This window comes from Peromyscus californicus, unplaced genomic scaffold, assembly GCF_007827085.1.
Source record: "Peromyscus californicus insignis strain IS unplaced genomic scaffold, ASM782708v3 Scaffold_11__1_contigs__length_118956290, whole genome shotgun sequence".
Classification (NCBI taxonomy): Eukaryota; Metazoa; Chordata; class Mammalia; order Rodentia; family Cricetidae; genus Peromyscus; species Peromyscus californicus.
This window is the reverse complement of record NW_026294402.1, coordinates 22,087,797-22,099,974: the sequence shown is the minus strand read 5'-3', so window position 1 is coordinate 22,099,974 and position 12,178 is coordinate 22,087,797. Positions and strand designations below refer to the sequence as shown.

At 45.1% G+C, this 12,178-nt stretch overlaps 1 long non-coding RNA gene across 5 annotated transcripts in view; it reads left to right on the top strand.

Moving 5' to 3' along the window:
- Window positions 1-5,524, top strand: part of LOC128120917 (uncharacterized) — a 41,425-nt gene extending 35,901 nt beyond the window's left edge. For 3 of the 5 annotated variants that reach the window (XR_008222008.1, XR_008222002.1, XR_008222007.1), the window contains 3 exons: window positions 611-754; window positions 1,074-1,218; window positions 1,687-5,524. This is a non-coding gene — a long non-coding RNA (uncharacterized LOC128120917). The remainder of the gene's footprint in view (window positions 1-610; window positions 755-1,073; window positions 1,219-1,686) is intronic. The other 2 variants (XR_008222005.1, XR_008222006.1) reach the window with 2 other exon arrangements.
- Window positions 5,525-12,178: the final 6,654 nt, after the last annotated feature.

The window sequence follows — 12,178 nt, the reverse complement described above, 5'->3', positions numbered from 1 at the left end:
AGGAGTTGGATTTGAATGTGAAGAGGTTTTAAGAATATCTTAATTTCCTTCACTGATTTTTTTCCTTTTTACATATGTAAAAGCATAATCTATAATAAAAAGCACTGCCAAAAATAATCCTCAACAGCCTCGTTGAATAAATATCAAATAAAAACCATGTCATAAGAATGCACTGCACTTCAGTTTAATTGGCAGTCTTTTTCTTTAACACATAGTATGCATAATAATAAATATGATAGTTTCATAAGTGTCTTGGAGTTAGTGAGATGCAGCATGTAAGGCACAGTAGGTAAGACAGTCAGTCCTCCTCACGTGACATAGCCATCTGGCTGTGTTTTCTCCCCTCTGGATGACCTCAGGCAGTGTATCAGATTTTCTTTGTGATGGTTGATTTTCCTTTTTTTTTCGTGTGTGTGTGTGTGTGTGTGTGTGTGTGTGTGTGTGTGTGTGTGTGTGTGTGTTAACTTGGTGAAGTGTGGAGCTGTTGTTTGGTAAACACCAGTCCAGATGTCACCACGGCGGTATTTTGCAGATGTGATTAATGTTGGCAAGCGAGTGACTACAAACAGTAGAAGAGATTATCTTTCATACTGTGAATCCTTCCAATTAGGTGAGGGCCTCGACCTCAGAAGCCAAAGTTTCTCCAAGAGGAAGGAACAGAACTTCACCTGAATGACCTGCCTCTGGCCTTGCCAGCTTCCATCCTCACTTGAGTCAATTCTGCACACAATCTGCCTCTCCGGAAGACCCTAATGTAAGTGTTTTAAATTTGCTAAATGATTATTGCACAGAAAGCGAGCCAGAAAGCAAAGGCAGAGGGTAGGTAGCCTTGCAGAGTCACCCGCTGAGATAACATGCTTTGTAACATACACTTTGTCTACCCTGGCTTTGTGCGAGGCTGGTGAACTCCTGAAAAAAAGCTTCTGTTAAAATGTTTTCATACAATATATTTTTATTATATTATTTCCCACCACCCCAACTCCTCCCAGATCTTCTCTGTCTCTCTACCCACCATACTTAGATTCTTTCTCTCCCTTGCTTATCCATGTTCCCTGCTGCTCTATTCTTAATAGTCAGAAATTGGAAACAGTCTAGATGCCCATCAACTGATGAATGGACAATGGAAATGTGGTACATCTACACAGTGGAATATCATTCCACTGTTAAGAAAAATGAAATTTGCTATGGATGGAGCTAGAAACAGTCATCCTGAGTGAGGTAAGTCAAACCCAAAAGACAAATATTGCATGTTTTCTCTTTTGCGTGTATGTTAGCTTTTAAGCCTTTGATTTGTGTGCTTCCATTTGGATAACCACAGATGTTAGGTAGCTAGCAGGTCACCAGAGGGGAGGAGGGGAACTCCCAAGGATGACAGACACTTAACATACGCCTATCTGTGATCCTCACATTTTCTGTAGACTCATGTGACTAATTTTGGCTGACTCATACAGGCATTTATATCTGTCTTAAGTAATTACCACTTCACTAAATTTGGCCCAGTTTTTGTATGTTATTTGGCAGTCGGTGGTGTGTCTTCTGGGGCCCCACCATCAGAGAGGGACCTGCCAGCTGCAATTATGGAACCTGGGTGGATAGAGGCATTGCCCTTGCAGGTGCCAGTGTGGTGGCACCGATTATGTCCTCATTGTAGGCACCAAGCAGTTGTCTCCAATTCTCTCTTCACAGCTCAGCCTCTCAAGATTCAATTGCTCTGGGCTTGAGCTGCACGTGGGCAGAAGTGAGTGAATTGTATTAATGGTTTCCCTAGCATAATCCATCATCCCCTCAACAATGCATTTCTGGCAGTTAATTAGAATCCACACAGTGGAATAACGAACATCGTGTTTAGAATTACAATCTATTGCTAAACAACAGACCAGACAGCTCATTCTCTCCCATCACCCTGGATGTCCTAAGTGTCTGGCTTCTGAATCCCGTTTAGTACTCTTTAGCCAGTAATTCTGCCGAATGGTTTCAGATGACTTAATCACATCTGTGTGGTGGAATCTCTGTATGTGCCCATGGGTGAGAGATAAAAGAGGAGAGAGTTGGAGCCGGAGAGATGGATTTGCAGGTAACAGCACTCGATGTTCTTCTCAGGACTGCTCTTAGTTTACCAGCACCCGAGTTACGGGGCTTATACTCTGCTCCAGGCTCTGTGTGCCTGTGCACATGTACCTGCCGAGACACACATTCACACACATGTACTCATAAATAAATATTAAAGTACATCTTTAAAAGAGGAGGGAGCAGAACTTGGCATTCAGAGAAGGGAAGAAGTCTCTACTTCCCAAAGCAAGAAGAGGAGATCTCTGCCTTGGGATGAGCCTCTAGGCTCTTCTGTGGGTGTCTCAGAGGGAGGAAGACTCACAAAGTTTGAGTTAACAGGGGCCTCAGAGACATAGGTCTCACCTTTTACCCATTCAGAGTCTCCATGAAGATAGTGGCACATCCTCCCTCCTCCCTCCTCATCTGCTGTGATTTCTTCTGCTTCAGGGAGGGCGTGGCTGCTTCAGGGCGTGGCTGCTTCAGGGTGTGGCTTCAGTTAGGCACAGGCAACTCTCTCCGGGGCTCAATGGCTCTCATGGATTCCTTTGCTGGCTTCAGAGACATCTCTAGTGTCCTTGGCACCTCCAGATAGTAGATGATTAGCAAATTCAAAATCTCTCAGTCTGGCTGCCCCTAAAGTTGGTTTCTAGCCCTATGGCTCAGCTGTGGAAGGAAGCACCCACCTGTGACAAGTGTCCTTGGTTTTGATAGAGTAGGCCTTCGTTTCCATTTTTCTGGTATCATTATATGAGTGTTTTTTTTCCCCCTTCAGGGACTAAGGGGACCATGTCTACTATGGGGGAGAAGTTTCTGAAACTCTGCCTCTGAGTGAATCAAGGTTGCCCAGCCACCTGGGATCTGTGTCTCCAAAAAGAAAACTCATGCTGCGTTGTCTGAATGTATTCCCCAAAGTTGGAAACTTAATCTCCAATGTAGCAGGACTGGGAGGTTTACCTCAGGTCATGGGGGCTCTTCCTAACTAGCATTCTCATGGGAATAGGCTGAAGAAGTGTTTGTCCCACTTTCACTCTCTGGCCATGTTACCCATGTCCAAACCATGATGCAGCCTCTCCCCAGCTGCAGTTGTGGGTAGCCCAGTTTCATAAACCAGGAGCCAAATAACTTTATCTGTTCAGCATAAGTTATCCAGTCTGCATTCTTATGTTTTATCAACACAAATGGACAGAGGCACTGTCGTATTTCTGTTGGTAGTCAAACCTGTGAGGGCTCCTGTGTGCACACACATGCTTCTGTGCTCCTGGTTTTCCCTTTGGGTTCCCATAAGACAATTCCCATGGAATCCCTGAGACAAAAGCCCAGCTCCATAGCACTGGCTGGTCCCAGGTGTTACTAGACACAGGAACAAGCCAGTAAGTAGGCTTAGTCTTGGTCTCCTCATCTAAGAAATGGGGTGAGTAGTCATGTGTTCCTCACATTGATAGAATAAATAGTACAATCGTGAAAGTTCTACATCAGTCACAAAAGAAAGATCCCCCGAGTTCTACACAGAGAAAGTGATCTCTCCCCTTCTTTCTTTGTGTGTGTGTATGTGTGTATGTATGTGTGTGTGCATGCTTCTGTGTGTATGTGCATATATGTATGTGTGTGTATGTATGTGTATGTATGTTTGTATGGATGTGTATGAGTGTATGTATGTGTGTGTATGTATGTGTGTGCATGTATGTGTGTGTGTATGTGCATGAGTACATATGTGTATGTGTGTGTATGTATGTGTGTGTTTGTGTGTGCATGTGTGTATGTGTGTGTGAGAGAGAGAGTGAGAGAGAGAGTGAGAGAGAGAGAGAGAGAGAGAGAGAGAGAGAGAGAGAGAGAGAGAGAGAGATCAGAGAGCCAGGCTTGCCTTATGTGATCATTAGCATTTTCTAATCTCAGTTCCTGGCAGAGGTTAGTGGCCATTCTTGGAAGATAGGTAGGATACAGATCTAAATCTCCTTTTACTTAGCCAAACTCTTTGATTCTTTGAAGACAGGGTGCACTAGAGTGGTGTAAAGCCCAAGAGAAGGACATTCAAATTCAACTTATTCTAACCATTCAGATTTGGGGGCTGTGTTGTGCTGGTAAATGTTTGTCAGAGGGCAGGGGACCAAAGGCCTTGGTTGTGGTTCCTGTTTTCTGCTGTTCTGGCAGAGTAGCACAGGCTTGGTTATTTAACAAGAGAGGGGAATAGGGCTCAAAGACCTTAGTGAGAGCCGAGTGTGAGACGGAGGGGCTCTGTATGGCGAGGGAGGGCCTTTGTGCTATATTACAATGTGGTGGGAGGGCAAGCGAGCATGTGGGAACCGCAGAGAGATCGCCTTCCTCTCAAGTCAAGGGCACCTGCCCCTTGCTGGAGGTAGATTTTAATATCTAGTCACCCTTCTCTTATTTCCCGTTACCTTAACAGTAGCAATTAAATTTCTACACAGGCTTTGGAAAGGACCTTTTTTTAAAGGACAGCCGTAATGTTTGGTAGTTTGGGTGACATAAATATTCTCTGCGTGGCTGATTCTTAAGTCAGGAATTTGGCAGACTGTACGCGGTCAGCTCTCCAGTGCAGGCCTGAGTCTGCTGTGTAGCTAGCTCAGGAAGGACAGAGGGAGGCACAAGGGAGTTTTGGGTTCCTGGCGGGTTGAATTTCTCCACATAACTCCGACTCACTCCACTCACATTTGCTAAAGCATGGTGGAGGTAGCATGGCCCTTTTCTCAATCATTTACCGTAGCCGTACCAGGTCTGGAATCAGCACTGGCCCTGGCTGCCCTGCTGGCTCCCGATGCGGCAGCCCCGCACTCTTGGTGGTCACAGTGGTCCCTGCAGGATGACATTTTAGCAGCCTTTGCAACAGCATTCTCTCTCCTCCCACCCTTTCCTCAACCACAGCCTGGCATGGTGTAGGCGTTTTATGCATGCCTGTTCAGCGTGGAGGTTTTCAAGCACAAGTCCCACGTGGGCACTGGCTGGGACAGTCCAAGACCCTTTGAAGGCTCCCTTTGCCTGAGTCTTGGATGGTCGGCACAGACTTTTCTTCCCCACTGTGTGTGGGTTCTAAGTCCATGTGAGAGGCAGCCTGGTGCTTGCAGGGAATGAGGTCTGAAATGTCTCTGGTTGCCCTTCCCTCTCTCTGCTTAACTATAACTTCTCGGTTCTACAGACTACAGTTGGATGTCAAAGTGCCTGCTGAGTGGACAAGCTTGTTCCCTGGCTCTGCCAGACTGGAAAAAGTCACACTAAATGACTCACCAATAGTTGCAATGCCTTGTTACATCTTTATGAATACATTGGGTGACTGTGGAAAGATCACTACATCTCTGATGCAAATCCCCACAGGAAATAAATATAGATTCCTTTGTCATAATCAGGGTGGCATCTCGATCTGCCTGCGGTGATTAAAGTGTAACCAAACTGCCATTTAATCTCATTTCAAAATTGTGTTGTGTAAAAACAGCATGATACAGAAATACTTTGTGTAGCTTGAGCTCTGGTGTGTAGAGTCTGTTTAAAGTTGCAGCATCTGCTGAGGAATAGCTCAGATTTGCCTGTGTTGTTGTATGTGAACATGAACGATCTCCATTGTCTTCTCTCTACAGAGGCCATTTTTGCTCTGCCTTGTAGAAACCTTCTCCACTCTCCTATCTACTGGAAAAGAAACTCACAGTGTATCTCAGAGAAGCAGGTCCCCTCCTGGGTCTACTTAGTGAAGCCCAGTAGTGAATTCCTTTCAGGATGGTTTCTGGGCCGTGCCCCAGCTGGCTGGTCGTATAAAGATGGCTTTCTCTGGGGATATCAGGCATTGCAGAGGCTTGTGCTGCAGGTTCATGAATGTTACCTGTGCCTGAAGAAGCAGGGCACAGGGCCTCTTCTCAGCAGAGATTTTAGACTTGAGTGGAGAAAGATGCAGAAAGGAAGTCATGGGGTGAGGGTACAAGTAGCTGAGGGGACAACCAGTGATCTAGTCCAGCCAAATTGGCCAGCTGGCTCCTGTGGGCTCTGCTGTAGTAGCCGGCAGCCAAGCAGCATGATTAATCTGATTTCCCTGCAGCAATTCATTTGAGGACTTGAGACCCATCTGCATGGGCATTCTATGGCCAGCTCTGGGCTGGCCAGGAGTGAGGAGGGCCCTAGTGACTCAACATTATTAGGAGAATGCTCCCAGAAACATCTTTTCACTTTGTTGGGATCAGAATAAGACCCAAACGTGAATATGGTCTCTAGGGTGGGAGAGCATACTGGCTGGGAGGGTCTCCTTGAGCATCTGCATGCCCACTCAGCAGGGAGGAAAGGCTGCTTAGGTTAGAGAGCATCATTCTAAACTCTCTGTTCCTGATGTTTGAGGCATGGACTTTGGAGGTTCTAAGAGGGAGCAGGAAACTAAGTGGAAAATATATAGGGAATCATAACAGAGCTGCTGTGTGTCTCAGAGGAGAAGCTATGCCTGAGTATACAAGTGTGTGTGCACCTCTGTGTGTGGTTCTAACTACTTACCTAGAGAGAGCAGGAGAGCAAAGTCTGGCCGTGTTGGTGTAGGAATGCCTCTTGTCCCTCATTTGGGAGTTCTTCCCTGGAATCCAGCGCTGGAGGGAAGGTCTTGGGGAACATTCTGGGTGTATTACTTATGGAGCAACAGAGCCTCCTTTCTTCCCAATGTTCATTTTCAGGATTCACTATCAGTGTGGGATTAGGCACTCAGAAAAAGGTGAGGCTGTTTGAGGGCTACTAGCAGGTGTTCCTGAGTCTGGTTAGCCCAAGGCTTATATAGTCAAAAACCACAGATTCCATGAATTTTGTCAGTGTGTAGGCATAACCTATACAAGCTAGGGGCTTACATGTTAGAGGCATTTTTTTTTTTTGTGGTTTGGCCTCTAAAGCAAAGTAAGTATAAACTTTAAATGTAATGTTAACCATCACACCGTCTTGGAGAGAAGTTTAAGATATAGAATGTTCTAAAGGGAGGTGAAACATCCCATTCTGCAGAGCCCCTCCTTAAGTTCAGGAAATAAACAACTCAAAGGTTTCAGGAAGTTGCTGAAGCTGATCATACCTACTAAGCCCCTCCCTCTCCAAGTGTATGTAATCAGGATTCCTGAGAGATACTCTTAGACGAACAGAGCTGCCTAGACGAGGCTCGGATCAGGAGATCTGCTGGAAGGAATCAGAGACCAGCCAAAGATTAAAGAAGCAAAGGCTAGCCCAGCAACCTGGAAAAGATACTCAACTATTGAGCTGCCTGCAAGTTGTGCGATGAGCTCCAGGGTTCTAGGTTTAGGGCATAATGAGCTGTAGCCCAGGCTGGAGTAGATTTTGGTGATGCAGCTGTCCTGGAGTAATTTCTGCTTCTGTAAATAACCCTCTCACCCATACTTCCATAAGCAACCACAGTAGAACTCATTGGTTCATCAAGTTGGACTATGGTGTATCCTTATTTTGGTATGTCATTGGTTCCCTATCTTGGGTGAGTAGATGTTAGCTGTCATCTCCCCAGGGACAATGCCACACACCAGTCTCTTTATCTTTATCTGCATCCTTTGTGGTATGCTTTTTTTTTTTTTTCTGCGGTATCTTGAACTAATTTCTTTTTTAAAAAATTATTTTATTTAATTAACTTTTTTTTTTTTTTTTTTTTGGTTTTTTTCGAGACAGGGTTTCCCTATGTAGCTTTGCGCCTTTCCTGGAACTCACTTGGTAGCCCAGGCTGGCCTCGAACTCACAGAGATCCGCCTGGCTCTGCCTCCCGAGTGCTGGGATTAAAGGCATGCGCCACCACCGCCCGGCTTAATTAACATTTTAAAATTTATTTTACATACTGACCACAGTTTCTCCTCCCTCTTCTCCTCCTGTTCCCTCCCCCAACTCCCATCTACCCTCTTCCCCATCCACTCCTCCTTTGTTTCCATTCAGAAAGGGACAGGCCTCCCATGGGCTTGAACAAAGCATGGCACATCAAGTTGAGATAGGACCAAGCTCCTCTCCCTGCATCAAGGCTGGGTGAGGTAATCCAGCATGGGGAACAGGTTCCTAAAAGCCAGCTAAGTGCCAGGGACAGGTCCTGATCTCACTGCTGGGACCCTTACAAACAGATCAAGCTACACAACTGTCACACGCATGCAGAGGGCCAAGGTCAGTCCCATGCAGGCTCCCTAACTGGTGATCCAGAGCCCATGTGCTTACAGGAGCTCGGGTCAGCTGTCTCTGTGGGTTTCCTCATCATGACCTTGACCCTCTGGCTCATACAGTCCCTCTTTCCTTTCTTCAGGAGGACTACTGGAGCTTGGCCCAGTGCTTGGGTGTGGATCTCTGCATCTGCTTCCATAAGTTACTGGGTGAAGTCTCTCTGAGGACAGTTGGGATAGTCACAGGGGAAGGCCAGTTCAGGCACCCTCTCCACTATTGCTAGGAGTCTTAGCTGGGGTCATCCTTACCTAGTACATGTTTTTCACTTTTCATGAGTCACTCATAAGGAGACTGGGCATCCTGATAGCTGGTTAGTCAAGAGTGCATGTCACAATCTGGGCATTGAGACTGGATATCTGAATGGCAAAGGGCAATCTTGCGCATTGAGCCCTGAACTTGAGGATCTGAGCTCTTTTTTGGTCAGCTAATTAAATTAGAAGATCTCAAGCTAGCATCCTTTGCCTTTAGAAATGAACAATCCCCACACTTTTTTTTTTTAGGGTACAAAACCTAGTATGTGCTATGAGTGCATAGTTGGAGAAACCCAGTTTGGGCTGGTTTGTTTTTCTACCCAGCTCCAAAGTGCATAGGCAAATTCTAAATGGATTTTCCACTTTCCTCCACTATTTTCATGCTTACCACTGGCATAGTCTGGCCATTCTCCCTCTAACCCATTGTTTCCACATCTCAAACGCTCTACAGTCCATTAACTTTTCCCACCTTACATCACCACTTTGGCTTGGGTCACCTTTATTCTTTTCCTGCTGACTGAAGCAGGTTCCTAACTCACCTCATGGTTCTTGCCGTCCCTTCTCTGTACTGAGTAGTGGTTCCCTTAAACTATACAACATGAGGCTGGAGACATGGCTTAGTGGTTTATAGTGCTTAGTGCTCTTGTAGATACTTGCTGTGTAGTTCCCAGCATCTGTGTTCCATGGCCCACAACCACCTGTAACTAGCAGCTCCAGGGTATCCAGTGCTCTTCTGGTCTGCATAAAGATACACACGGAGAAGTAAATAATAGAAGAGGGTATATGTATATATGATATATAATTATTTATAAATATTTATTTATGATTTTTATAGTTTATACGTATAAATATACAATTATTAAATATATTTCAGATATAAACAATATGATTTATATAACATATCTCTATATATTAACTATATATTTAAAAGACCCTGCACATCTGCTCCTATCATCCTTCTACCCTAGATCCTTTCTCAACCTCCTGTTGCCTGCAAGATGAAGTCCAAGGCAATTCCTGGGCTCTGCATGGTTGCAACTTGCAACTCCAACACCATCCTCCTCTCTCCTATCTCCCATGTTTCCAGACAACCCTGAGCTCCATGCAGCTCCTGCAGAGTACCACTTTCTCTCTCTCTCTCTCTCTCTCTCTCTCTTTTTGGTGTTGGACAGTTGCATCATTATCTCTCAGCTGGCAAGTCTCCAAGCCCTTCACTTCAGTGTTTGGGGTTCTTTTGGGAACTAGCTTTCCCTGTTGACCACACCTCCACCTGCTGCTGAGGAGAGTAGTGTTACTAGTCCTTGGTCATATATTGCTCATCAACAACCCACTCCATAAATGGCTTGTGAGGCTTCAAGGCCAAGAACTGTGGCTCATATGGGACCCACCCACAGCAGAGCTTCACTGCATTTTCTGGCTTCCATAATGTGAGCTTCACAGCTACTTTCATTTCGGGGGGGGGGGGGAAATAAAACGGCACATTAAATGCACACCAAATTGTTTTTGATTAGTAAGGTACTATGAATTTGCCCAAGACATCACAGTTCCTTTTCAGTAGATCAAGATTAATGTACGGCTCTGCCTTGTCTACATTAGGAGCAAAGACCTTTCTCCACCAGTGCATTGCAGAGCAGTTCCGTAGACTCAGGATGGTCACTCCATCCCTCAGCATGTGCTTTCTGTGGACCTCTGGAGTACTTACACATTGTCTATTTAAAAAAAATATATTGGAAGATGCCATGGCATCTCCCGCTTTTGCCACGTAATTAAACTCAATTCCCTTTTCCATATTGACATACATTGTTGGGAGCAAACAACCTGTCTTCAGAATCAGTGTGGCATGTTTGCAGAGGCTGCTCTGCTCCTGAGTGACAATCCCAGACTGCTACACTGACCTCTCTTTCCAGCTTTGAAGATGTTGTAGCCTATGGCAGGGGCTCGTCCCAGTCCTGTCACTGGGTAGCTGTTCAATGGTACCTTTACATTGCAAGGTTGCTTTTATAGCTAAGGGTCTGTCATAGGGAACAGTTGATTTTCTTCTTAAAGAAAATTGGGGAAAAGTCTTGATTCAAATGAAAGTAAAGCTCCACTTATGTGATGTTATAAAAGCCCCAACTGAAGCACATTCCCTTGGTATGAATTCAGGCAAAGACAAACTTGTCCAGGCATTGTTCTGTGACTGCCTTCTGGCAAGTTCCTTTGGGTCTCAATTTGTTTTTATGAACATTCCTCATGAAATTCAATCTTGTCTGACTGCAGAGAGGAGAGACATGGGTGAATAAGTGTCACGACTCCTTTAATGTGTTTAGAGGTGTCAATTAGACATGGGAATGGTCCTACAGTCATATCTGTCAGTTTGTCCTTCCAGTTTTGATAGTCACAGTTTCCCATGTTCCCATGAGAATAAGCATCTCCCCAGAGTGGGTACCATTCCTTCTACATTGTGGCTCCTGTCCTGCTGCACTTGGGGTGTTCGGGAAGAGCAGATGTCCCATCCCAGGCTCAGGAATGGATTCCTGAATGGATAGCCCTGAAGGTAGATATTTTGAGTTTTCATTTCAAAGCTGATGCAACCAAGGCTGAATGAATGGTTTCATCTTCCTAATTTTCTTCACCTCTGATCAGGAATCTTGCATATTTTTAGGGTTCAAACTCTAGTCCTGATACAACAAACTTATAAGGAGAAAAGGTGTGTCTTGGCTCAGAACAGTGGAGGTTTCTGTCCAGGTCCAGGGTCAGTTGGCTTATTGTTTTGGGGCCTGAGGCAAGGCAGAGAATCGTGGTGGGTAGCGTGATAAAACCTCTTCCTTCAGGGCTGAAAAACAAGAGAAAAAGAGTCTCAGGGTCTTCTTAAAAGGCATACTCACCGGGCGGTGGTGGCGCACGCCTTTAATCCCAGCACTCGGGAGGCAGAGGCAGGAGGATCTCTGTGAGTTCGAGGCCAGCATGGTCTACAGAGCGAGATCCAGGAAAGGCGCAAAGCTACACAGAGAAACCCTGTCTCGAAAAACCAAAAAAAAAAAAAAAAAAAAAAAAAAAAAGCATACTCCTAATGGCTAGAAGAACTCTTATTGGCCTCTACCTTGTGAAGCCTCCACTACTTTCCCATAGCATCAATTTGGAGACAAAGCACTCAGCAACTGGGACATTTTGTAGGGAACATTTTAAGATCCAAACTATAGCACCATGTATAGTTTTTTTCTCCATTTATTCACACATTCCTCCATTTATTTGTATATCTGAGAGGGCATCATTAAAGACAAGGACATTCAGAGCCTTAAGTTAGTGCTTGCAGAGTGCCAGCCTTCCTAGGATAGGTGAGTTTCCTGCTATCATCAACCACAAGCCACTTCCCTGGAGGAGAGCCAAGAGTATAGCTGCAGCCTGGGCATTGATCTGTTAATTCATCGTCCCGTTACTCATCTGCAGGTTTCTAGTTGACCTACTTTCCAGGCCTCCCTGGACATGAGAAGAACTAAGAAATCCACACTATCTCTGACTGCAGGGAAAGGAAAATCATTCAAAAATCTTCTGGGGAAAAAAATAGAAAAGAACAAAACAAAACAAAATCCCCCAAACGCAACACCACTTCAGAGGGACTCACTTGAACTTCAGATGGAGCCTTAGTTTTCTTTTTCTGCTGCTAAAACACACTGACTAGAGCAACTTCAAGGAGAAAGGGCTTCTTTGGCTAACAGTTCTAGGTTGTA